Below are 26,695 nucleotides of genomic sequence, written 5' to 3'. Positions count from 1 at the left end.
TTCAAGCAGTTTTGGAACATTGTGTTTGTACCGTGGATCCAGAAGGGTATAAACCCAGTAATTGGTGTTGTCCAGAATGCGCACAATGCGTGGGTCGCGTTCAATGCAGTCCTAGGCCGAAGAGGTCATAGCCTAGGGTCACAAAACCTGTTTATTTGGGCAATTTCAATGGTGGCGAGTCTGACGTACATAAATCGCAGCAATGACCGTTAGCAACGTCTGAATCTCACAAAATGTCTCATGCAGGTAGAAGACATATTGTTAGACTTGGGCTCCAAAGATGGGTTCCCTACATCTCTGCAAACCAGAGTTACAGGGCTGCAAATTTGGTAAAATCCCCCATAGGCTTTCATTGGGCCTCCTATTTACAGTTCCAAAATCTCACATCTTTTCAAAGGGCAATTACTCAGCAGTGGCAAATTTTCTAGCATTGTAGGGACCCTTAGGGGGAACATGACTGGTGAGTTTCGGGCCCCTAGGCCAAAGAGGTCATAGCCTAGGGTCACAAAAACCTGTTTATTTGGGCTATTTCAATGGTAGTGATGGTGACGTACATAAATCGCAGCAATGGCCGTTAGCAACGTCTGAATCTCACGAAATGTCTCATGCAGGTAGAAGACATATTGTTAGACTTGGATTCCAAAGATGGGGTCCCTACATCTCTGCAAACCAGAGTTACAGGGGTCCAAAATTGGTAAAATCCCCCATAGGATTTCATTGCCTCCCTATTTCACTTTCCAAAATCTCACATCTTTTCAAAGGGCAATGGCTCAGCAGTACCAAATTTTCTAGCATTGTAGGGACCCTTAGGGGGAACATGACTGGTGAGTTTCGGGCCCCTAGGCCGAAGAGGTCATAGCCTAGGGTCACAAAAACCTGTTTATTTGGGCTATTTCAATGGTAGTGATGGTGGCGTACATAAATCGCAGCAATGGCCGTTAGCAACATCTGAATCTCACGAAATGTCTCATGCAGGTAGAAGACATATTGTTAGACTTGGATTCCAAAGATGGGGTCCCTACATCTCTGCAAACCAGAGTTACAGGGGTCCAAAATTGGTAAAATCCCCCATAGGATTTCATTGCCTCCCTATTTCACTTTCCAAAATCTCACATCTTTTCAAAGGGCAATGGCTCAGCAGTACCAAATTTTCTAGCATTGTAGGGACCCTTAGGGGGATCATGACTGGTGAGTTTTGCCACTGCTGAGCCATTGCCCTTTGAAATGGTGTGAGATTTTGGAACGGTAAATAGGAGGCCCAATGAAATCCTATGGGGGATTTTACCAATTTTGGACCCCTTTAACTCTGGTTTGCAGAGATGTAGGGACCCCATCTTTGGAATCCAAGTCTAACAATATGTCTTCTACCTGCATGAGACATTTCGTGAGATTCAGACTTTGCCAACGGCCATTGCTGAGATTTATGTACGCCACCATCACTACCATTGAAATAGCCCAAATAAACAGGTTTTTGTGACCCTAGGCTATGACCTCTTCGGCCTAGGGGCCCGAAACTCACCAGTCATGTTCCCCCTAAGGGTCCCTACAATGCTAGAAAATTTGGTACTGCTGAGCCATTGCCCTTTGAAAAGATGTGAGATTTTGGAAAGTGAAATAGGGAGGCAATGAAATCCTATGGGGGATTTTACCAATTTTGGACCCCTGTAACTCTGGTTTGCAGAGATGTAGGGACCCCATCTTTGGAATCCAAGTCTAACAATATGTCTTCTACCTGCATGAGACATTTCGTGAGATTCAGACTTTGCTAACGGCCATTGCTGCGATTTATGTACGTCACCATCACTACCATTGAAATAGCCCAAATAAACAGGTTTTTGTGACCCTAGGCTATGACCTCTTTGGCCTAGGGGCCCGAAACTCACCAGTCATGTTCCCCCTAAGGGTCCCTACAATGCTAGAAAATTTGCCACTGCTGAGTAATTGCCCTTTGAAAAGATGTGAGATTTTGGAACTGTAAATAGGAGGCCCAATGAAAGCCTATGGGGGATTTTACCAAATTTGGAGCCCTGTAACTCTGGTTTGCAGAGATGTAGGGAACCCATCTTTGGAGCCCAAGTCTAACAATATGTCTTCTACCTGCATGAGACATTTCGTGAGATTCAGACGTTGCTAACGGCCATTGCTGCGATTTATGTACGTCAGACTCGCCACCATTGAAATTGCCCAAATAAACAGGTTTTGTGACCCTAGGCTATGACCTCTTCGGCCTAGGACTGCATTGAACGCGACCCACGCATTGTGCGCATTCTGGACAACACCAATTACTGGGTTTATACCCTTCTGGATCCACGGTACAAACACAATGTTCCAAAACTGCTTGAAGAAAGAGCCAGACAGGTCAAAATGGAAGAATACCAGCAGGCCCTTGTGGAGACTTTAGAGAGGAGATTGACATCCTCCCCCTCCTCTAGCCAGTTGTACGCCGACAGACTGACTTCTGCAAACCCAGGACGACCAGGAGGGCAGCAAACAACACAAGCCGCAGCTAGTGCCCAAAAGGGAATGGTATCGGCAGTGTCCTTGGAGTGGGAAAATTTTCTGACACCCATGCAGCAGCACACAGAACAGCAAGCGTGCAGATCCACCTCCAACACCGATCGCCTGGAGAAGATGGTCAAGGACTACATGTCAGATGGCGTAGCTGTGTTGAACAATCCATCTGCACCCTTCAACTATTGGGTATCGAAGCTAGACACCTGGCACAAACTGGCAATGTACGCAATAAAGGTGCTGGCTTGCCCGGCAGCCAGCGTTATGTCGGAACGCTGTTTCAGTGCTGCCGGAGGCATCGTCACAGATCGGCGGCGTATCCGCCTCTCCACAGAAAATGCAGACCGTCTGACTCAAATTAAAATGAATCAATCCTGGATTGGAAACGACTACGCAACACTCCCGGACCCCAACCAAGTAACATGAACAATGAACATCTGTGATGGGTTAGCGTTTCCGGTCCCTGTTTATTGAACCTCTCATCTGTATTACATTTATGACTGCATGGCGACAAAATGCAAATTGCTATCCGCACGCTTCTTGTCCTCATGCAAGGCCTGGGTTGTTGTGTCTCAAAGCGTGGCCTTCTCCTCCTGCGCCACCCTCCTCCTGTTCCATCACGTGTGCTGCTGCTGGGTTAGCGTTACCGGTCCCTTTTCCTGGAACCTCTTATATGTATTACATTTATGACTGCATGCCGACAAAAAGCATGTTACCTGTGCAAAGAAAACAGACATTTCCCGCATTTAAAAGACAGTTTTCCCTTTGAAACTTTAAAATCGATTTTCTCAAAAACTATAAGCTCTTTTTGCTAAAAAATTTTTTCCTCTTGTACCCACTCCCAAGGTGCACATACCCTGTAAATTTGGGGTATGTAGCATGTAAGGAGGCTTTACAAAGCACAAAAGTTCGGGTCCCCATTGACTTCCATTATGTTCGGAGTTCGGGTCGAACACCCGAACATCGCGGCCATGTTCGGCCTGTTCGGCCCGAACCCGAACATCTAGATGTTCGCCCAACACTAGAATCTACTTGCAGACTTGAAGGGCAACTGAATCTAGAGGTATATGGAGGCTGCCATATTTATTTCCTTTTAAGCAATACCTGTTGCCTGGCTATCCTGCTGATCTTCTGCCTCTACTACTTTCAGCCATAGACTCTGAACATGCATGCAGCAGATCAGGTGTTTGTGACATTATTGTCAGATCTGACAAGATTATCTGCATGCTTGTTTCTGGTGTGATTCCGGCACTCCTGCTGCCAAAGGGCAGCCAGGCCACTGGTTTTGTTTAAAAGGAAATAAATATGGCAGTCCCATAGCGTACGTACAAAAAGGGCGCCCGGACAAAAAGGGCGCGGGGTGTAAACTCTAAATAATAATTAATCATTAATAGGGTTTATAAAAATAGTGTGCTATATTTCGTTTACAAATAATGTTTAACAAAATTATAAATCATTAAATAATGTTTATGAAATCGGAAATTGTGAAAACGTTAATCTTCCTTGTTTCTAAAGTTAAACTTATAATTTTGTTTATTAAAAAAACAATAATATATGTTTAATTGTTATAATTCTATATTATTGTGAATAACCTTAATTTACGGTTTGTTCTTATAATAAAATCTGAAAATATTCTTTATAACGATGATATAAATATAACTACGTTCGTAATAAGTGTTGTAAAACATTAGTAATTATTACTAAAATTTTACTAAAACTATACCTAAGCCTACTCTTACACACAACCCTTCATGTACCTATTCCTAACCCCTAGACCCCCCTGTTGGTGCCTAAACCTAAGACCCCCCTGTTGGTGCCTAAACCTAAGACCCCCCCTGTTGGTGCCTAAACCTAAGACCCCCCTGTTGGTGCCTAAACCTAAGACCCCCCCTGTTGGTGCCTAAGTAACCCTCCATGTACCTACCCCTAACCCCTAGACCCCCCTGTTGGTGCCTAAACCTAAGACCCCCCTGTTGGTGCCTAAACCTAAGACCCCCTGTTGGTGCCTAAACCTAAGACCCCCCTGTTGGTGCCTAAACCTAAGACCCCCCTGTTGGTGCCTAAACCTAAGACCCCCCTGTTGGTGCCTAAACCTAAGACCCCCCTGTTGGTGCCTAAACCTAAGACCCCTCTGGTGGTGCCTAAACCTAAGACCCCTCTGGTGGTGCCTAAACCTAAGACCCCCCTGTTGGTGCCTAAACCTAAGACCCCTCTGGTGGTGCCTAAACCTAAGACCCCACTGTTGGTGCCTAAACCTAAGACCCCCCTGTTGGTGCCTAAACCTAAGACCCCCCTGTTGGTGCCTAAACCTAAGACCCCCCTGGTGGTGCCTAAACCTAAGACCCCCCCTTTTATTATGTGGATAATAATGTTTTACTAATTGTGGATGCAAAAAATATTTTGCAATTTACGTTACGTATTGATCGCTTTATTTTGTGAATAATAATGTTTTACAAACAGTAAGGGATAAAACTTTAAATAATGTTTTAATTAGTTAAATAAGATTAATATGTTTAGTATTTTTATAAACGTTATTCGACACGGGTGCATTTTATAAACGTAAATCACCACAAGCACACTTATAAATCATTAAAAATCTCCTGGCGCCGTTTGTAAACGTTATTTATGTCCTGCGCCCTTTTTTCCTGCTCGGCGCCCATTAAACGTTATTTATTATGAGAGTGAATGGCGGCGCCCTTTTTGTACACTAGCGGCCTGCGCCCTTTTTTCCCGCTTCCAGTCCCATATTCTTCTCATTTCTATGACTGCAGCACATGCACAGTGGCAATCCATCTGTAGCACATAATGTTTCTAAAAGTATGGCTCCCCACCTGGCATCATCATCTTCCTCTACACTGCTGTGCAAAGCATCAGGACAGCATATCGCACTAAGCTCAACCAAGTCAAAGAGACAGAGTACCATGCATATGTCACTAAGGCAGTCGATGTGGTATCTATCCAGCAGTCCTTTGGGATCTACAGATAGATTATGATCTACAGTACCTATTGTGCTGGTCTACATCTTGGCACTATGTCAATATCTGTATTAATTCATAAAATAATAAGGTTAATCTTACGGAACAGCACTACCACTACCAGGAATGAGCAGTATTATTGAATAATATGGCACAATAACTCTCAGTCAGAGTAGGAGGAGAAGCAAGAGGAGAGAGAGGGGAAGAGGTCATCATTGGTGAAAATCAGCTTGTTGTGCTGTGTGTGGAGTCTGTCAGTGACTGGGGAGGGGGGAGGCAGGAGAGCAGCAGTGTTTCATTTGATTTCCACAGAAGGGAGGAGGTGGCACTGCTCTACTGACTGAGGAGGAATATTCCATTCCTCCTCAGTCAGGACAGCAGTGCCACCTCCTGGCTGAGGGTAAGCAGTTTGTTTGTCACAGACTCACAGCCACCCAGTGTGCTATTGTGTTTAGCTGCAGCATGTCATGTGAGAACATTAAATGGAGCAAAGTCAATTGTTAGGCGCTGTGTGATCATTCCAAATCGGGGGGGGGGGGGGGGAGGAAGGGGCGCATCCTCACAAGTTTGCCTCGGGCAGCGAAAAGTCTAGAACCAGACCTGTGAGAAGTGACAAATATACTGTATGTATAGCTGCAGCAGAAAATGTACAGCAAGAACACAAATCTATAGGGGAAGATACTTGTTCTAAGAATCTAGAGGATGAAGCTAAATGATGCAAAACACTTTATCAGATGATTAAGTAATGACTGCCATTTATAGCATTATCCCTCATTTATAAGCTAAGAATAGGTCATGCTATGTATAGGATTTATTGTCTAGTTGCTGTTAGTCAGTGAAGGATTGTCCGTGTAAAATGCCTTCTGGATGAGTACATAGAGAGCAGCACATCCAGGTTTTCAGGCTCTAGTTGGCCTGCGTACAGTCATATGTTTCCCTTGTGCTGAAGGAGGGAGAGGACTTGTGCCAAATGAATTCTTTGTTTTACTGTCCGTGTTCTGTTTCTCCCGTCTTATTGACATTCCAGGATGTGACTGTCACATGTTCTTCGCCTCTGACGCCGTAATTGTAATGTGATCCAGAAAATCATTTAACAACAATACACTCTACATCATGAGGCATTATTCAGTATTGCCAATGCTGTTCTGCTGCTGCTGCAAGCGTGCATGAAATAGAAGCGCAAGGAATAATGGGCATGGGGGTGGAGCCGATATAAGTCTAAATGATACTTACCGTTGTAAATTGGGTGCCATATAAAAAAAACAAAAAAATATTTACAATGGTAATGACAATAGTAGAACATGTTACTGATATTTTACTACAAATAAACCTAACCCTACTCTCACACAGAACCCTCCCCATGCCTAACCTTAAAACTCCCCTTCCTGACACCTAACCCTAAAACCCCAATTCCTGACCTAACCCTAACCCCCACCCCCTTCCTGACGCCTAACCCTAAAACCCCAAATCCTCCTGACACCCGACCTAACCCTAAACCCCCCTTCCTGACGCCTAACCCTAAAACCCCCCTTCCTGATGCCTAACCCTAAACACCCCTTCCTGACGCTTTAACCCTTAAATCCCCCTTTCTGACGCCTAACATTAAACCCCCCTTCCTGATGCCTAACCTAAAAACCCCCATTCCTGACACCTAACCTTAAAACCCCCCTTCCTGATGCCTAACCGTTAAACCCCCCTTCTGACGCCTAACCTTAACTGCCCACCTACCTGAATGTCCCTACCACTGCCGTAAATAACGTAGATACAAGTAAATTATACACTTAAAAAACAATAAACTTCGAAAATTATAAATTTCAAAACAATAAAGTACAAAACGGTAGTTTTCAAAAACAAAAATTTAGGTAGGTTGGGCCTGTTGCTTACTATTTATCAAGCACCCAAATTTCTGCTTTTGGTGCCCAATAGCTGATATTTGCCCTAGCACCTATGGGCCATCCAAATTGTCTATTAGCCGCAGGCAGGGCCGGCCTTAGGTTTCACAGCGTCCTGAGCGAAACCTGATTTTTGTGCCCCCCCTCATCCTCTTCCCACACACACACACACACACACACACACAGGCCCATATGCAATTCACCTATTCTCCTGAGATATCTCCTAGAACAGTGGTTCCCAACGTTTTTGACGTTGTGACACAAATGCTCAGATCTCTGTGACACGTCACATATGTATAATAGAAAAAATACTCTTAATAACCACGAATGGATGGAAAGAGTGCATTATCCTGAATACACTTAAAAATGAAGGCTAGAATCTTTCAGGAATATTAATAAAAAGTGGGACAGTTAGCCGCCTCCCCCCATTTAGAATGAAAGCACAGCACCGACAATTTGCACCACGCGTTATAGCTGCAGTGCGCCCTCCCCCCGAAAAAAACACCCTCAGACTCAGTATAGGTAGGTAGCCAGGTATAGGTTCCCCCAGTATAGGATCTCATGTGTAGGTGCCCTCAATATAGGTTGCCAAGCATAGGTGCCCCAGTATAGGAAATCAGTTGAAGGTCTCCATCCCTCCCATAGGTAGCCAGGCAAAGGGGCCCCCAGTATAGGTAGCCAGGTGTTGGTGCCCTCAGTATAGGAAATCAGGTGTAGGTGCCCTCAGTATAGGCAACCAGCTATAGGCGCCCCCTTGGAAGCTGGCGCCCTGAGCGACCGCTCCGGTCGCTCATATCAAAGGCCGGCTATGGCCGCAGGTGCCCAAATTTCATTCTGCCTACTAAAGACCTAAATATCCACCTTCAGAAAAAAATAATCAGGAGACATAACTCATATTCAGTGCTGCCCATAAATCTGCATTTTGTGAATTTCACTGTCTGTTGGCAGCATCCAGCTATGCTAGCTGGTACTCTGTATATCTACTGGTATTTCTGAATTTAGTAAAGGCCCTACAATACTGTGGTACATGACGATTGGCTCAGGAGTGGCTCAGAGGCTGTTCAGGTGTACCTGAAGTGACATGTTGTGGCATGATGAGAGAAACATAGATACAGTACAAATAATACAGTACTAGCCCTAGAAAGAAAATGTCCCTTTCTGTTTTCTAGTCTTAGGGCTCGATTCACAAAGTGGTGCTAACCCAGTTAGCACGCCTAAACGACTTTAGGCGTGATAACCATTGCACCACGCTGATGAAAAGCCAGTTTAGGCGTGATAAGTTTAGCTAGCGCGCAAAGTCCTGCGCTCAAAGCTGTGCCATTAAACTCTATGCGAAGTGCACCAGACTTTGCTAGCGCAAAACTTTTGATCAGCTGTGCAGTGCGGTGCTAACCCAGTTGGTGCTTAAACTTATCACGCCTAAACTTATCATGCCTAAACTTATCACGCCTAAACTGAGTTTAGGCGTGATAAGGGGCTTTTCACCAGGGTGCTAACTGTTAGCACCGCTTTGTAAATCAAGCCTATAGTCGTTCTAGTCTAATTAAAAAACTTGAGTTGTTATCTATGCAAAAGAGATGAAAGAGCTTGTGGAACAGCTTGTTGAATTTGCACAAAATATACAGAATGCGCTCGTCAAAGGAAATAAAAACTTTAATATAAAGGCAGGTCCTATGACCTAGTAAAAGGGCATTAGCCCAGTGGCATAAAATAGACAATAAAACAGTGTTTCAGTACTGAATTGAATTTGGTACTCAGTAATGTGCAATGAATCCCTACTGTAGGAGTAGATGTCTCCTACACGCAGGGGAGGACTGGGACCTTTTGGCCTGGGGGACAACACAAACTAGAGGCCCGTTTCACGGCATCCCCAGCCCAAAGCCATATCTTTCTTGTGTGCAAATCTTCAAATTGTGATGACTAACAGCCCCAGCCACACACACACACACACTATGTACCTGATGCCCCATTTCTCCGCACAATCTACCTGTCTGTGTCTGATGCCTAACCTTAAAGGAGTTTTTTTTTTTATGAAAATAAGTGCTACTTACCCAGGGCTCGTCCAGCCCCAAGCTCCCAGCATGTCCCTTGCCGCAGCTCTGCAGTTAGCTGTTCGCTGCCGCTGCCTCCCAGCCCCCGGTGATGACGTCAGGCCGACTGCGCCTGTGCGAGCGGCGCTGTCAATCACCGCCACATGGACCAGAGCGTACTGTGCAGACGCAGAACTACTCCACCACGTGGCGGTGATTGACAGTGCTGCTCGCACAGGCGCAGTACAGGCCGACATCCAGGTCGGACTGGTGCCATCGCCGGGGACTGGGAGGCAGCGGCAGCGAATGGCTGACTGCAGAGCTGCGGCGAGGGACATGCTGGGAGCGTGGGGCTGGAGGAAGCCCCGGGTAAGTAGCACTTATTTCATTAAAAATGCCTGATAACTCCTTTAAACAACCCCCCCCCCCCCCACACACACACACACACACAAACCTACCTACCTGGTGATGCCTAACCCCACTCCTGCCCACCCACCATACAAACTACTTGTCTGACACCTACCCCCCTCCCCCCTCCAACTGCCTGTTTGACAGTGCCTAACTGCCTGCCTCCCCCCTCCCCTGCCGCCAATCACACCACAAGAAGAAAAAATGGTTCCCCCTCAGGCCAGGGTCAGAATGGGGATGATTATCACACAAAAAAAAACTCAGAGGGCACTGGCCTGGGCAGAGAATTGAATTTGACAGCAGTAGCAGGCAGGCAGCAAAGTGTGAGTAACTCAGTGACAAGAAGGGAGAAAAAGTACAGAAACAAAATTTATAAAAACCACCTTCTCCTCTGGCGACCTGGACCCAACCTCCTCTATCCTCCTGTCTCCTCAGTCCTACACCTCCTCCTCCACAGCAGCAAGCAGCTATAGGTGGCATCTCCGACTCCCAGCCCCCAGAGTGTCCGACTCCTCCAGCCAGGACAGCCAGCCAGCCACTCGTAGCCGCAGCTCCAGGCCCCCAGCCCCCCCAGCACAGAAAGCTGAAGAGTGAGACAGCTCACTCCGACGACACCTCAGGCACAGCAGCACAGGGGAGGACTGTGTCCGACTCCTCCAGCCATCCACTCGTAGCCGCAGCTCCAGGCCCCCAGCCCCCCCAGCACAGAAAGCTGAAGAGTGAGACAGCTCACTCCGATGACACCGCAGGCACAGCAGCACGTTGCGGGCGGCAATGGCTCCAGGCGGGGGGCGGAGTCAAGCAGGGTCAACCCACCGGGCCGGAGAGGACCTAAGCTATTTGTGTCCTTGTGCCGCTCACATCCACCGCAGGCGCAGCCACGCACAAGGGCACACCACGGCCGGCCGCCTCAGCCCCTTCTCTGATTGGATACTTCAACTTGCCGGGAAATATCGCGCGAGGTTGCGATCCCCACTGCGAACCTGTCACCTGTGGTATGTCTGCGGCCGCTGCGTATAGCAGCGGCTGGCCCTAATTACTTAAGATTCGGGTGGCCCGGGGGGCAATTGCCCCCCGTCCCCCTGGGCCAGTCCTCCCCTGCCTACACGATGGTATAATGGGTGATTGCAATAGTAATTAATCCAAGCGTATTTTTGATGATTGTAGAGGAAACAATTGCTGATATTTTCATGCGTAGTAGCAAACAAGGTATTAAACAAGCAGATGTATAAGCAAGTGAAGCAGGATAGTAGCCAGCGTTATGCTTGTTCAGTGCTGGCAGACAAACAAAGGTTGTTAGTTGCTATTAGTTGCTGATATTTTCATGCGTAGTAGCAAACAAGATATTAGACATGCAGATATATATGCAAGTGAAGCAGGGTAGTAGCCAGCGTTATGCTTGTTCAGTGCTGGTAAACAAACAAAGGTTGTTAGTTGCTGTATCAGTACTAAATAAGGTGAACCTGGAAGCGATCTCACCCTCCTTGGAAGTAGTCTCCTTTAGTGGTTTGTCCTATGGCGGATGAAGTCTTCTAGGAAGCCGCTCTATCTCATCAGCCCCGGCCGGCGGCTAGATGAGAGAGACTTGATCTGCGTGGCAGTATCGGGCAAGCGTGCCCGGCTTCCTGAGGGTCCGGATAGTATAGGTGGCGTGGGTAGCGCGGATGTTACAAGCCTCCAACTCGGCAGACTTCCGTACAGCTGCAGCAGCCTCTCCGCACGGAGCTCCGACACACCTCCTTCCCCTGTGCGGCGTGACGTCACGACTCTAGCCTCCGCTGACGTTTCGAGAGGAACGCCTCTCTTTCTCAAAGCTTGGCTACTGGGGGATAGGAGGATGGCTTTTTATGCTACATGATTGATTGCATTACTGAAAGGCATACAACTCAAGATCTTTGTTTAATCCATGCGGGACTAATGTATTTAGGTTAAATATCCACATGGTTTCACGCCTCGACATTTCCAGTATAAAGTCTCCGCCTCTCCAAGATCTTGTTACTTGTTCGATGACGCAGTATGTGGATCCTTTAAAGGAGCAACCATGTTCTGTCCTGTAGTGTGCTGATAAAGGGTGATCTTTATTGCCTTTTTTGATGTTGTTGCAATGTTCATTTAGTCTCTCTTTTAGGGCACGTTTTGTTCTGCCCACATAATGCTTAGAGCACGGGCAGGTTAGCACGTAAATCACCCCTTTTGTATCACAATTTGTTACATTTTTCAAACTAAATGTTTCGTTCCCAGAAGTGATCTGATAAATCCTTTCTATAGGGGAACTCAGTTCTTTGCATGCTCTACAAAATCCACATCTTTTAAAGTATCCATTTAACTTCTTTATTCCGGTTTTCTTAATTGTGGGTGCTAATAAATTACCTATATTTCTAGATTTTTTAAAAATTACTTGTGGGTATTCAGACAATAAAGGGGTGAGTACAGGATCTTCCCTTAATAAACCCCAATGCCTCCTCACTATATTCCTTACTTTTAAAGCCTGGGATGAGTATCTCATAACCACGCTGGGCTGCTGAAAAGTGCGGTCAGTGAATATCTCCCTCTCTTCTAACAAGGCTGGTCTTGCAGTGCCTATAGCTTGCTCCCTAGCTCCCAGGATTATGTCCTGTGGATATCCTTTGCATTCAAATCTGGCTTGCAGAATTTGGGCCTCCTTTTCAAAATCATCTACTTTAGAACAGTTTCTCCTAAGTCTTAGGAACTGGCCCTTGGGTATGTTCATCAACCACTTATAGTGGTGACAACTATCTATATTTATGTAGGTATTAGTGTCTACTGGTTTTAAATAAGTTTTCGTCAAAATTCTGCCCTCTTCTTGATACACCGTCAAATCTAAAAAATTGACCTGCTGTCTACTAAATTCAGCGGTGAACTTTAGGTTATAATGATTGTGATTAATCCAACCTATAAATGTCTCGAGACTAGCTCGCGTCCCCCGCCAGATGAAAAACGCATCATCTATGAATCTCCTCCAGAGCACCAGGGAGGGTCCGGGGCCCTCTGGCCCACTGAGAACATGACGCTCCCAATGGGCCATGTATAGGTTTGCGAATGAAGGAGCAAACCGGGTCCCCATCGCCGTCCCGGTGCCCTGGAGGAAATACTGACCTTCAAAAACAAAATAGTTGTGCCCCAAAATAAATCTAATACTATCCAAAAGAAATTCTATCTGGTCCTGGGGTACCAACTTAGCCTCCTGTAAAAAGAAGTCAACAGCCTCTATGCCTTTCTGGTGAGGAATCACCGTATAGAGGGAACTTACATCGACGGTGCAGAGCCAGTATCCCTCTGCCCATACGTAGTTATCTAATATTCTTAGGAAATGTCCCGTGTCCTTGATATATGTGGGGGTGGACTTCACTAAATCTTGTAGGTAAAAATCTACATAGCCAGAAAGGTTTGATGTCATTGACCCGATCCCCGATATAATGGGTCTCCCTGGGGGGCTGGTGAGGTTCTTGTGGATCTTCGGGAGATGGTAATATACAGGGATCCTAGGATTTTGTTCATATAGATATGCGTATTCATCTTCATTCAATATGCCTTTGCATTTGGCCTCCATTAAATGGGTTTTTAATCTCTTTAAAAATTTCACAGTGGGATCCATTGTTAATTTTTTATATGTGTCCTCCTGAGTTAATTGACGGAGAGCCTCCTGATGGTAGTCTTTTATGTCCTGTATAACTATCCCCCCTCCCTTATCTGCTGGACGAATCATGATAGCAGGATCATTCTGGAGGTCCCTCATTGCCTTCCTCTCCATAGTGGTTAGATTGTCCGCGAATTTGGTGTTGAGTTTCCTGATATCTTCTAATACTAAGGTCTCAAAGGCGTTCATAGGCTTACTGGCCTCATGGATCGGATTGAACTTAGACCTGCACTTCAGCCCCGAGTGTTTGTATTGATCAGTTTGTGTAATTTCAGTAATCAGTTGATGATCAGTCTTTTTCAAAAAATACTTCTTTAAGCAGAGCTTCCTTATAAACTGTTTAATACTGATGAAAGCCTCAAATTTATTGAGCTTATTGCCAGGTGCAAACTTAATTCCCTTTGCCAGAATATTATGTTCTATTGTGGAGAGGGTTCTTTGACTCAGGTTGAAAACTCCTCCCTCTCCCATTATGGGTACCTTTACTAACTGTCCTCCTATTTTCTCATCTTTCTTTGAGAGCCCCCTCCCCCTCCTCCCCCTGGGCCTCCCCTTATTCCCCCTCCTCTGATATACTGGTCCATCTTTTGCTGTTGTTGTAATTTGTCCGGCGGCACCCTCTGTGCTGACTGTTGTTTGGTAATGCTCCTGGTTTCTCTCTGAAAATTTGGTACTCCGTATTTTAGGGCTGTACGGTAGTCCAAAAAATGAACATTGGGTCTAGGATTAGCTCCCAATACGGTATATCTATTGTGGATGGGGACAGTGGCAAGGTCAGCATCGTCTTTAGTTTCTGCCAATGGGGCACTGATTTCTACACTAGATGGGGTTCTATTCCCCCCTTCCTTATGGTCTGACCTAGATGGCTGTTGTAAGTTCATGTTCACCGTGCTTAGATTACCTTTGGCCTCCTCTGATCTTTGCCCCCCTCTAATGCTATTAGGCTGGCCCTTAATAGATTTTGGATTCTGCCCACTCTCCTTCTTTAGTGTAGGGTCCTTAACTTCCAGTTGATCCAGTGTCGCTGTTTTCCCTTCAGGCTGTAGTACTGACTTATCCCCTGATGTGCAACCTGTAACTCTGGATCCTCTCTCTCCTGGTGTTGATGTGTTTGCCATTAATGATGCATCTATGACCCTGGGGGATACAGCTGGAGTGGATTGGAGTGATTCTGATATTGTTGAATTTTCCCCAGTTCCATTAGTGGATATTGGTTCCTTATTTGTATATTCATCAACATGCAATCCTATTTCCATTAACTCATATGTTGACTGTGTGTTAACTTTTTCTATAACTTCTGACGTTTTATTCGAAACCATCTCATCATGCTCTTCTAAGTTGGCCTCCATGTTTGTTTGATTTTTTAAGGGGGTTAAACTTGTCGTCTGATTAGATAAATCAGCCACAGATGATATATCCTCCAATGTCATTTCCCTAGGCTCTCCCAGAGCGCTATGTGTGGCCAATTTTTGTTCCTCCCTATATAATCCATCTCTCTCAAATTTTCTCCTTTTTCGCTTGATGATTTCCTCCTCCATACTTGTGAGTCTCACTTGTATGTTATGTTCTAGATTTCTATAAAAGTCATTACCTTTAAAAGGTTCTAATTTTTTATATGTCTGTCTGATTTCTTCCCCACTTTTCATTAATTGAATCTTGCGGAGTTCCATTACGAACTCCATAACCTGCAAAGAGAATCCATGGAACATGCGATCCCATTCCATTTGAACTAACTCCGATTGCAGGTCAAAGGACAATATTTTGCGGACTTCTAGACCGGGTGGACAAATGCCATGAAAATGGTATCTTTCTAATGTGAATACTTCCCACAGATTTTTAGTCTCCTGTGTTAACATTTTCTCGAGTGTTCGACAATGTAGTTTAATAACATCAGTATCAAATGGATTCACCTGTTTAACAGTGTCGTGTTCAAAAAACTTTTCAAGTCTTTCCAATCTATCCTCCCTATACTGCCAAAGATCAGCACTAATATTAACAGATATTTCCATACTGGGCGGCGTGCACCAATGGGGAGAAAGGCAGTCACAATATAAATATAATGGTGTCGCGCCCAATCAGACAGCAGCAAACTGTAAAGGGTTCCCAATTCCTATAAACTGTAAATGCACAAAATATACAGAATGCGCTCGTCAAAGGAAATAAAAACTTTAATATAAAGGCAGGTCCTATGACCTAGTAAAAGGGCATTAGCCCAGTGGCATAAAATAGACAATAAAACAGTGTTTCAGTACTGAATTGAATTTGGTACTCAGTAATGTGCAATGAATCCCTACTGTAGGAGTAGATGTCTCCTACACGATGGTATAATGGGTGATTGCAATAGTAATTAATCCAAGCGTATTTTTGATGATTGTAGAGGAAACAATTGCTGATATTTTCATGCGTAGTAGCAAACAAGGTATTAAACAAGCAGATGTATAAGCAAGTGAAGCAGGATAGTAGCCAGCGTTATGCTTGTTCAGTGCTGGCAGACAAACAAAGGTTGTTAGTTGCTATTAGTTGCTGATATTTTCATGCGTAGTAGCAAACAAGATATTAGACATGCAGATATATATGCAAGTGAAGCAGGGTAGTAGCCAGCGTTATGCTTGTTCAGTGCTGGTAAACAAACAAAGGTTGTTAGTTGCTGTATCAGTACTAAATAAGGTGAACCTGGAAGCGATCTCACCCTCCTTGGAAGTAGTCTCCTTTAGTGGTTTGTCCTATGGCGGATGAAGTCTTCTAGGAAGCCGCTCTATCTCATCAGCCCCGGCCGGCGGCTAGATGAGAGAGACTTGATCTGCGTGGCAGTATCGGGCAAGCGTGCCCGGCTTCCTGAGGGTCCGGATAGTATAGGTGGCGTGGGTAGCGCGGATGTTACAAGCCTCCAACTCGGCAGACTTCCGTACAGCTGCAGCAGCCTCTCCGCACGGAGCTCCGACACACCTCCTTCCCCTGTGCGGCGTGACGTCACGACTCTAGCCTCCGCTGACGTTTCGAGAGGAACGCCTCTCTTTCTCAAAGCTTGGCTACTGGGGGATAGGAGGATGGCTTTTTATGCTACATGATTGATTGCATTACTGAAAGGCATACAACTCAAGATCTTTGTTTAATCCATGCGGGACTAATGTATTTAGGTTAAATATCCACATGGTTTCACGCCTCGACATTTCCAGTATAAAGTCTCCGCCTCTCCAAGATCTTGTTACTTGTTCGATGACGCAGTATGTGGATCCTTTAAAGGAGCAACCATGTTCTGTCCTGTAGTGTGCTGATAAAGGGTGATCTTTATTGCCTTTTTTGATGTTGTTGCAATGTTCATTTAGTCTCTCTTTTAGGGCACGTTTTGTTCTGCCCACATAATGCTTAGAGCACGGGCAGGTTAGCACGTAAATCACCCCTTTTGTATCACAATTTGTTACATTTTTCAAACTAAATGTTTCGTTCCCAGAAGTGATCTGATAAATCCTTTCTATAGGGGAACTCAGTTCTTTGCATGCTCTACAAAATCCACATCTTTTAAGGTATCCATTTAACTTCTTTATTCCGGTTTTCTTAATTGTGGGTGCTAATAAATTACCTATATTTCTAGATTTTTTAAAAATTACTTGTGGGTATTCAGACAATAAAGGGGTGAGTACAGGATCTTCCCTTAATAAACCCCAATGCCTCCTCACTATATTCCTTACTTTTAAAGCCTGGGATGAGTATCTCATAACCACGCTGGGCTGCTGAAAAGTGCGGTCAGTGAATATCTCCCTCTCTTCTAACAAGGCTGGTCTTGCAGTGCCTATAGCTTGCTCCCTAGCTCCCAGGATTATGTCCTGTGGATATCCTTTGCATTCAAATCTGGCTTGCAGAATTTGGGCCTCCTTTTCAAAATCATCTACTTTAGAACAGTTTCTCCTAAGTCTTAGGAACTGGCCCTTGGGTATGTTCATCAACCACTTATAGTGGTGACAACTATCTATATTTATGTAGGTATTAGTGTCTACTGGTTTTAAATAAGTTTTCGTCAAAATTCTGCCCTCTTCTTGATACACCGTCAAATCTAAAAAATTGACCTGCTGTCTACTAAATTCAGCGGTGAACTTTAGGTTATAATGATTGTGATTAATCCAACCTATAAATGTCTCGAGACTAGCTCGCGTCCCCCGCCAGATGAAAAACGCATCATCTATGAATCTCCTCCAGAGCACCAGGGAGGGTCCGGGGCCCTCTGGCCCACTGAGAACATGACGCTCCCAATGGGCCATGTATAAGTGCCCTAAAAGAGAGACTAAATGAACATTGCAACAACATCAAAAAAGGCAATAAAGATCACCCTTTATCAGCACACTACAGGACAGAACATGGTTGCTCCTTTAAAGGATCCACATACTGCGTGATCGAACAAGTAACAAGATCTTGGAGAGGCGGAGACTTTATACTGGAAATGTCGAGGCGTGAAACCATGTGGATATTTAACCTAAATACATTAGTCCCGCATGGATTAAACAAAGATCTTGAGTTGTATGCCTTTCAGTAATGCAATCAATCATGTAGCATAAAAAGCCATCCTCCTATCCCCCAGTAGCCAATCTTTGAGAAAGAGAGGCGTTCCTCTCGAAACGTCAGCGGAGGCTAGAGTCGTGACGTCACGCCGCACAGGGGAAGGAGGTGTGTCGGAGCTCCGTGCGGAGAGGCTGCTGCAGCTGTACGGAAGTCTGCCGAGTTGGAGGCTTGTAACATCCGCGCTACCCACGCCACCTATACTATCCGGACCCTCAGGAAGCCGGGCACGCTTGCCCGATACTGCCACGCAGATCAAGTCTCTCTCATCTAGCCGCCGGCCGGGGCTGATGAGATAGAGCGGCTTCCTAGAAGACTTCATCCGCCATAGGACAAACCACTAAAGGAGACTACTTCCAAGGAGGGTGAGATCGCTTCCAGGTTCACCTTATTTAGTACTGATACAGCAACTAACAACCTTTGTTTGTTTACCAGCACTGAACAAGCATAACGCTGGCTACTACCCTGCTTCACTTGCATATATATCTGCATGTCTAATATCTTGTTTGCTACTACGCATGAAAATATCAGCAACTAATAGCAACTAACAACCTTTGTTTGTCTGCCAGCACTGAACAAGCATAACGCTGGCTACTATCCTGCTTCACTTGCTTATACATCTGCTTGTTTAATACCTTGTTTGCTACTACGCATGAAAATATCAGCAATTGTTTCCTCTACAATCATCAAAAATACGCTTGGATTAATTACTATTGCAATCACCCATTATACCATCGTGTAGGAGACATCTACTCCTACAGTAGGGATTCATTGCACATTACTGAGTACCAAATTCAATTCAGTACTGAAACACTGTTTTATTGTCTATTTTATGCCACTGGGCTAATGCCCTTTTACTAGGTCATAGGACCTGCCTTTATATTAAAGTTTTTATTTCCTTTGACGAGCGCATTCTGTATATTTTGTGCATTTACAGTTTATAGGAATTGGGAACCCTTTACAGTTTGCTGCTGTCTGATTGGGCGCGACACCATTATATTTATATTTTAGCTTGTTGAATTTATTCTGGTTTTCCGAAAAGTAAATAAAAGCTAAAATAGCCGAGAAACAGTGAGATAAGGCTTCTAATGAGGTTTTACTGCAGGAAAGTTCAAAGCTTCACTGCTTTTCTTTCTCTTTCAGCTTAACAACGCAGAGACCGGATTTTAAACAGCAACTGTGACAGTCTGATGCAATCTTAAAAATGAAAACTGAAAATAAAAATATGAGACTTATTTCTGTTATTAATGTTTTATTCGTCATTGGAACTACACATAGAATTAATGATCTCATAAATTTATTTTGACTTCAGGTTTACTTGAACTACTACCACAGATGTTTGCTGCAGTAAATGTAACATTCACAAAAACAAGAACAATGTACAAGCTCTCGACTAATAATTAAGCCCAAACTCCAGACTAAAGTTTCATTTTTGTCAGTGCAATCCTTCTAAAGTGGACATGAAGTGATAGCTAAGTGCCATAGCTAAGGAAGCTATAGGGCCCAGTGCAAATTTTACATTGTCTTCTGACATGCAGGGACATGATGGAGCCGCAGGGAGTTACACTGTACAGCATTGGCTGTAGAGAGGAGTGAGGAGTACATGTAGCTCCACTGAAGACAAGTAATTTTTGATGCTTGATGCTTCCATTGTTCCACTATGCATCTACTGCCTACAGAAGTGAGCCCCCTTAGCTCCAGGACCCATCCAGGTTGCCGAAGGCTATTGTTATGCCCCTCTCCTAGCCTCCCATTTGCATACTTATTAGTACGCTGCCGGTGAGTTGGGCGCAGGGTGAGCCTGGTAACAGTAAATTCGGGCGCCTGAGGCTAGTGGACAAATCGGGCGCCGCCATTCACTCCTATAATAAATATCGTTTAATGGGCGCCCGATAGGAAAAAAGGGCGCCGGTGAAAAATAACGTTTTAAAAGCGGCGCCCGGAGACTTAATGTTTTATTACTGCTTCTCATGATTACACATTATTTAATGATTTATACATTTTTAAATATTATTTTTAAACGAAAAACAGTACAATATTTTTTTTCAAACATTATTTTTAAACGAAAAACAGTACATTTTTTTTTTTACATTATTTTTAAACGAAAAAACCAACAGGGGGGTCTTAGGTTTAGGCACCAACAGGGGGGTCTTAGGTTTAGGCACCAACAGGGGGGGTCTTAGGTTTAGGCACCAACAGGGGGTCTTAGGTTTAGGCACCAAAAGGGGGGTCTTAGGTTTAGGCACCAACAGGGGGGTCTTAGGTTTAGGCACCAACAGGGGGGTCTTAGGTTTAGGCACCAACAGGGGGGTCTTAGGTTTAGGCACCAACAGGGGGGTCTTAGGTTTAGGCACTAACAGGGGGGTCTAGGGGTTAGGGGTAGGTACAGGGAGGGTTACTTAGGCACCAACAGGGGGGGTCTTAGGTTTAGGCATCAACAGGGGGGTCTAGGGGTTAGGGGTAGGTACAGGGAGGGTTACTTAGTAATTATTTTTTTTTAAACGTTATTATACGTTTCAGTATTTAAACGAAAGATTAACGTTTTTACAATTGCCGATTTAATGCACATTATTTAATGATTTATAACTTTAAAAAACATTAATTTTAAACGAAATACAGTACAATACATTTTTAAACGTTATCCATGCTTATCGTTAAAAACCCGGCGCCCTTTTTTCCCAGCGCCCCTTTTTAACGTACGCGGGTGAGCCTAACTTATGGCTCACCCTATTGCTGCTCAAATTCCCAGCGGGTTAAATACTATTCCCCCTCTGAGTCGTAGCAACTCGGAGGGAGAAGTAATTTGGGGTCCAGCGAATGCAGGATCCTCAAATTACTGCACAACAGACAGTTTATCTACACCTTGTAGGACTTCATCTGAAGTCCCAGGGACGTAGATTTTAGTCTATTGCCACGATCACCGATGTGCGCGCTCCTGTTCGCTCTTGCATGGTTCTCGTCGCCACCCGTTACATGGGAACACAGTTCCCATTCACTGATGATCGAAATGCCTGGAATCAGTGATTACCAGGATCAATGAGATGCCTGTGTTTATTGACAACAATACACGTGTTACTACCTGTATGCAGTGAATAGTAAATAATCGGGATAAAGATTGGGAGACATCTAGTGGCCAAAAAGTAAAATACATACTTCTCAATAAGAAAATACATATAATATCCCATTAATTAACCCCTTACCTCCCCATAGTTATCAAAATAAAAAACTTTAAAAAAAAATACATAAATAGAGACCTTAGGCAGGGGTCCCCAACCCCCGGTCCGCGACAAACTGGTGGTCCGTGGGCCGTTTGCGGGTGGTCCGCGGGTCTAGACTCTTGCCCCCACCTCCCCCTCGTGGCCGTCGCTGCTTTTACCTTAGATGGCGGCCGCTTCCTCTCTTATATTCCCCTTGCCGCCATGCGTATTATTGTGCTTCACAGCAGCGCGCCCCGATCCTGCTGTGATGAGCAGAAAGCAGGAGAGCGGCTTCCTGTAGCGGCGATGTGTATCACCGTTACCAGGGGAACCACTCTCCTGCTTCCTGCCTCATCACAGCAGCCGCTGGTGGAGCGTATGTTGGGGCACTATACTAGCCATACTGGGGCACTATATTACCCATACTGGGGCACTATACTAGCTATACTGGGCACTATACTAGCCATACTGGGCACTATACTAGCTATACTGGGCACTATACTAGCCATACTGGGGCACTATACTGGGCACTATACTAGCCATATTGGGCACTATACTAGCTATACTGGGCGCTATACTACCTATACTGGGCACTATACTAGCCATACTGGGGCACTATACTACCCATACTGGGGCACTATACTAGTCATACTGGGGCACTATACTAGGCACTATACTAGCCATATTGGGCACTATACTAGCTATACTGGGTGCTATACTACCTATACTGGGCACTATACTAGCTATACTGGGGCACTATACTGCTCATACTGGGGCACTATACTAGCTATACTGGGGCACTATACTACCCATACTGGGGCACTATACTAGCTATACTGGGGTAACTAAACTCCCTATACTGGGGCAAGTATGCTTGCTATGCCGCCGCACCCCCCCTCCCCATAACCGGCTGTGCACGACACTGCTCAACCCGGACACTAGCCCCCCCTCCCCAAACCGCCCCCGCCCCCCAGAAAAAAAATTTGGCGAATAGCGGTCCCCGGGCCAAAAAAGGTTGTGGTCCCGTGACCTTAGGGACTAAACTTTTTTTAATATGTATGTCAAGAGTGTATATTACTGTTTTTTTATTTTGCAAATGAGAGCTTGTAATTAGTGACGGACACAAAAATGAAAAATACACCTTTATTTCCAAATAAAACATTGTTGCCATACATTGTGGTATGGACAACATGACGTTTTAATACGTCGCACGTTCCCGCCGCCGCCTCGCACATGTGTCCGCGCCGCTACCGCCGCCATTACCGTTGGGTTTCCGTGCTATGTGATTGGGGAAGAGGACCGAGCAGTCCTCTACCCAATCGCAGTGCCTGGAGTGAATGGACGTAACCGCGAACGGCGGCTACGTCCATTCACAAAAACAGGAAATTGTTACAAGTTTAATAAAGTGTAAAAAAAAAAAGTGATCACTTCCTATTATGGAGAGTGTTCACTAGCGCCATCTTGTGGCCAAAAAGTATATTACACATACATGCACATACATAATATGAACATATACAGTATTAATAAATTAATACATTACACTTCCACCCCCCCCCAAAAAAAAAACCCTTGTAAAAAAAAATCAACTTCAAATAAATAAATAAATAGTTGCCTTAGGGACTCAGCTTTTTTCAATCTATATTTTATGTGGGAAAATGTATTTTACTTTATTACATAGGGCCTTGTAATTATGGCCAGAACAACAACAAAAAAACAGAGAAATAACACCTATATTTCAAAATAATATATTGTCGCCATACATTGTGATAGGGACATAATTTAAACGGTTTAATAACCGTAATAATACATTACACTTCCACCCCCCCCCCCCCCCCAAAAAAAAACCCTTGTAAAAAAAAATCTACTTCAAATAAATAAATAAATAGTTGCCTTAGGGACTCAGCTTTTTTCAATCTATATTTTATGTGGGAAAATGTATTTTACTTTATTACATAGGGCCTTGTAATTATGGCCAGAACAACAACAAAAAAACAGATAAATAACACCTATATTTCAAAATAATATATTGTCGCCATACATTGTGATAGGGACATAATTTAAACGGTTTAATAACCAGGACAACTGGGCAAATAAAATGAATTGGTTTTATCCACTGGAGAATGTTTAATTTTAAAACTATAATGGCTGAAATCTGAGAAATAATGATTTTTTCCCCATCATTTTTGTATTTTTCCCATTAAAACGCATTTAGAATAAAAAAAATTCTTAGCAAAATGTACTACCCACAGAAAGCTTAATTGGTGGCGAAAAAAACGAGGTATAGATCATTGTGAGAAGTTGTAATAAAGTTATTAGGGAATAAAAGGGAGGAGCACTGACAGGTGAAAATTGCTCTGGTCCGTTAGGGTAAAAACCCTTGGGGGTGAACTGGTTAAAAATTGGTGGCACACATATAGAATAGCAGTTCTTGCACCAAACTTCCACATGGAGGCCAGAAAGCAGTCATTTGCTGGCTTCTGGGTTGTGCTGCAGGCTTTTGCAGGCCATTGGGTGACATTATGGCTCACATATTACTTGCTATGTTAGGGTCACGATATCTGCACTGTATTGGTGGCATAATAGCTGCACATGCTGTGTTGGAGGGCATGCTACCTGCTACCTGCTAATGCTGTGTTGTAGGGAACACTATCTGCACATGCTGTGTTGGGGGCATAATATCTGCACATGCTGTGTTTGGGGCATACTGTCTGCACATGCTGTGTTGATGGCATAATATCTGTACTTGCTGAGTTGGGGGTATAACATCTGCTCTGTGTAACGATTGGTGTCAGCACGCAGAGAGAATCTGATTCTTGGCGATCTGCAGTACCACCAAGAATGCAGATATACGCCTGATTATCGATGATCTGCAGAATCAGCGATAATACAGATGTATTGCTAACCTCTGGATACCAGAATAGTGAGAGTGTTTGGTGCAACAGTAACAACTCTGAGAGGAGACCACCAGAGGAGCTGGCGGCCTAAGACTCCTGAGGAATTCACCCCTGACTGTGGGTGATATTCCTGTAGCCTGTGAACCCCTGGGTGAGGGACCGAGGTTGGGTTGCAGGAAGCCCTGCAGCTAATATGAAAGGTATTGCCCTGGACTGGGCTAACGTAGTACAGAAATAGCACAATCCTAGTCTGGGTGTGAGGTCCGTAGTCACAACACCCTGGAACTAGTCTGGAGCATAACCTAAATGATAATACAATTCCCTAGTCTTGGGTGTGAGTTCCGTGATCATCAACACCCTGGAACTAGTCTAACAAATAAACAGTACAAGGTAATCTGGCTCAGTGTGAATTCCCAAGTCCTCTTGGTTCAAACACACTGTAAGGATCTGACTATGGTCTGAATGCTTCCACAAAGTGTTTGCAATGGCAGACAACCAGCAACTGACAAGCAGCAGAATATATAGTAGCTGGACTCTGCCGCCCCGCCCGAGCTACTCAGCCAATCATGAGTCCTGCAGAAATCAGCTGATCTTCCTGATCAGCTGACACTTCCCCTGCTGGTATAAATGTCCTGAGTTCAGGCCCGCGCGCACATAGCTCTCCATCTGCCTATGTGCACTAACAGACCCAGCCACACCAAGCGCACGCCACTGCATGCAAACCGCCGCGTTGGACGCGGAAACGGCCGCTTTGCTGTCAGGACATGCGGCGGCCTTTCCGCATTCCACCATACTACCAGACGCGTGTCTATGCGTGCAAACCGCCGCACTGGACGCGGAGTCAGCCGCCTTGCTCTTGACACACGCGGCGGCTTTTCTGCGTTTTCTCACACTCTGGTTAAATGGGAGACATGAGGGCTGCCCATGTTAAAAGGCGCTGTCTACAATACCTAGGCTCAATACCTAGGCATCATTTCATGTATACTCCGGCTCCCCAGCAGTCTGAAGTATGTTGACCCGGTCCTTGACCAAAAAAGTATTGAGACCCCTGCTCTAGATTGTAAGCTCATAAGAGTAGGCACTAGGGACCGTCCCCTATTTGTTGTACTAAGTGTAGTCATGTACATATTTGTGTTACTCACCCATGATTGTATCTTTCTGTATGCATTGACACAGAAGATGAGAGTACCATATAATTATAAGAACATAAATCAAATGTAGATCCATAATAGATACTGCATAAATTACAGCAAGGTCAAGTAGATTATGGAATTACAATCAGACATCACAGAGCAACATAGTCACCCCACTTTGTATTTAGAAGTGCTTGTGTGATAGTGTGATAGTGGCAGAAACAATGGAATGGGTGGGCGCATGCTTGGCTGTGTTTCAGAGATAAAATAATAAGCAGGTTCGGCCTAGATAAAATTGCAAGTCATTATCACTTGACACGCCTACTAGGCTGACATATTTATATATTCTAGTCAAAAACTATTTAAAAATGAATGGTGGCAAAGAATACATCTTCGAGCCTTAATTGCTTTGCCATGAGTTACAGATTACCCAGAAAGCTCATGGTGCACCAGAACGCCTAGGAGTTCTTGCTGTGCCATGGAATTTTCTTTTAAGGACATTTTTTCTTTTAAAGGAAGTACAAAGAAAAAAATGAATGTATATACAAGCCAATAAGCTCTCGCTCCCCAGCTTTAACTGATAACCCCCCCCCCCACACACACACACACACACAACACACTTTTTACCTAAAAATAGGCCAAAAGCAATGACCCATTGACTGGATAAACCCTAATGCGCCATGGTCACCATCTATGCAGGGTGCACATTGGCGCATGCCGTTGGGTGCAGAGTGCACCATGGAGCCTGATTCAGCACATATCTACCTGTCCTCACTCCGGCTTGCATCCTCTAGTGTCCTGTGCAGCTTCTGAACTCACCACTAGGGTTACCGATTCACTGTCATGTGACCACAGTGAGCCTGGAGCTCTAGTGGCCAATTCGGAAAACTGTCGAGGACACTAATGGATGGAAGCCAGAGCAAGGACAGGCAGCTACACATGCTGAGGCAGGCTCCACTGCGCACTCTGCGTACAGGAGCCTATGCACATCTCACCTATGGTATATTATCTGGAGATAGGACGACCCCCCCCCAACACACACTTTACACCCAAAATGTGGGCATCAAAAAGTCAACCTATCTGCGGTGATATATGGTAAGTTTTTACCTCAGAATTGGAATCAGTGGATAGTCTAGAGCCGTTTTCCCCAACCCTGTCCTCAAGGCCCACCAACAGTGCATGTTTTGTGGAAATCCACAGAGGTAGTTATTCAGCTCTGCTGAGACACTAATTACCTCACCTGTGCATGTTCGAGGTTTTTTATTGGTGGGCCTTGAGGACAGGGTTGGGGAACTACAGTCTAGAGGCTTTCTGAATCCTCCTAAGACCACCATTCCACCCCTGGGTCCACGTACAGTAAAAGCCCCATTATCCGGCACCAACGGGGATTGGCTGATGCTGGATAAGTATAGTTTCTGGTTGCTTGAGAGTCAATGTTAAAATTAG

The sequence above is a fragment of the Hyperolius riggenbachi genome, chromosome 1 (genome assembly GCF_040937935.1).
Source record: "Hyperolius riggenbachi isolate aHypRig1 chromosome 1, aHypRig1.pri, whole genome shotgun sequence".
In the NCBI taxonomy this organism is placed as follows: domain Eukaryota; kingdom Metazoa; phylum Chordata; class Amphibia; order Anura; family Hyperoliidae; genus Hyperolius; species Hyperolius riggenbachi.
This window is presented reverse-complemented; position numbering follows the sequence as displayed.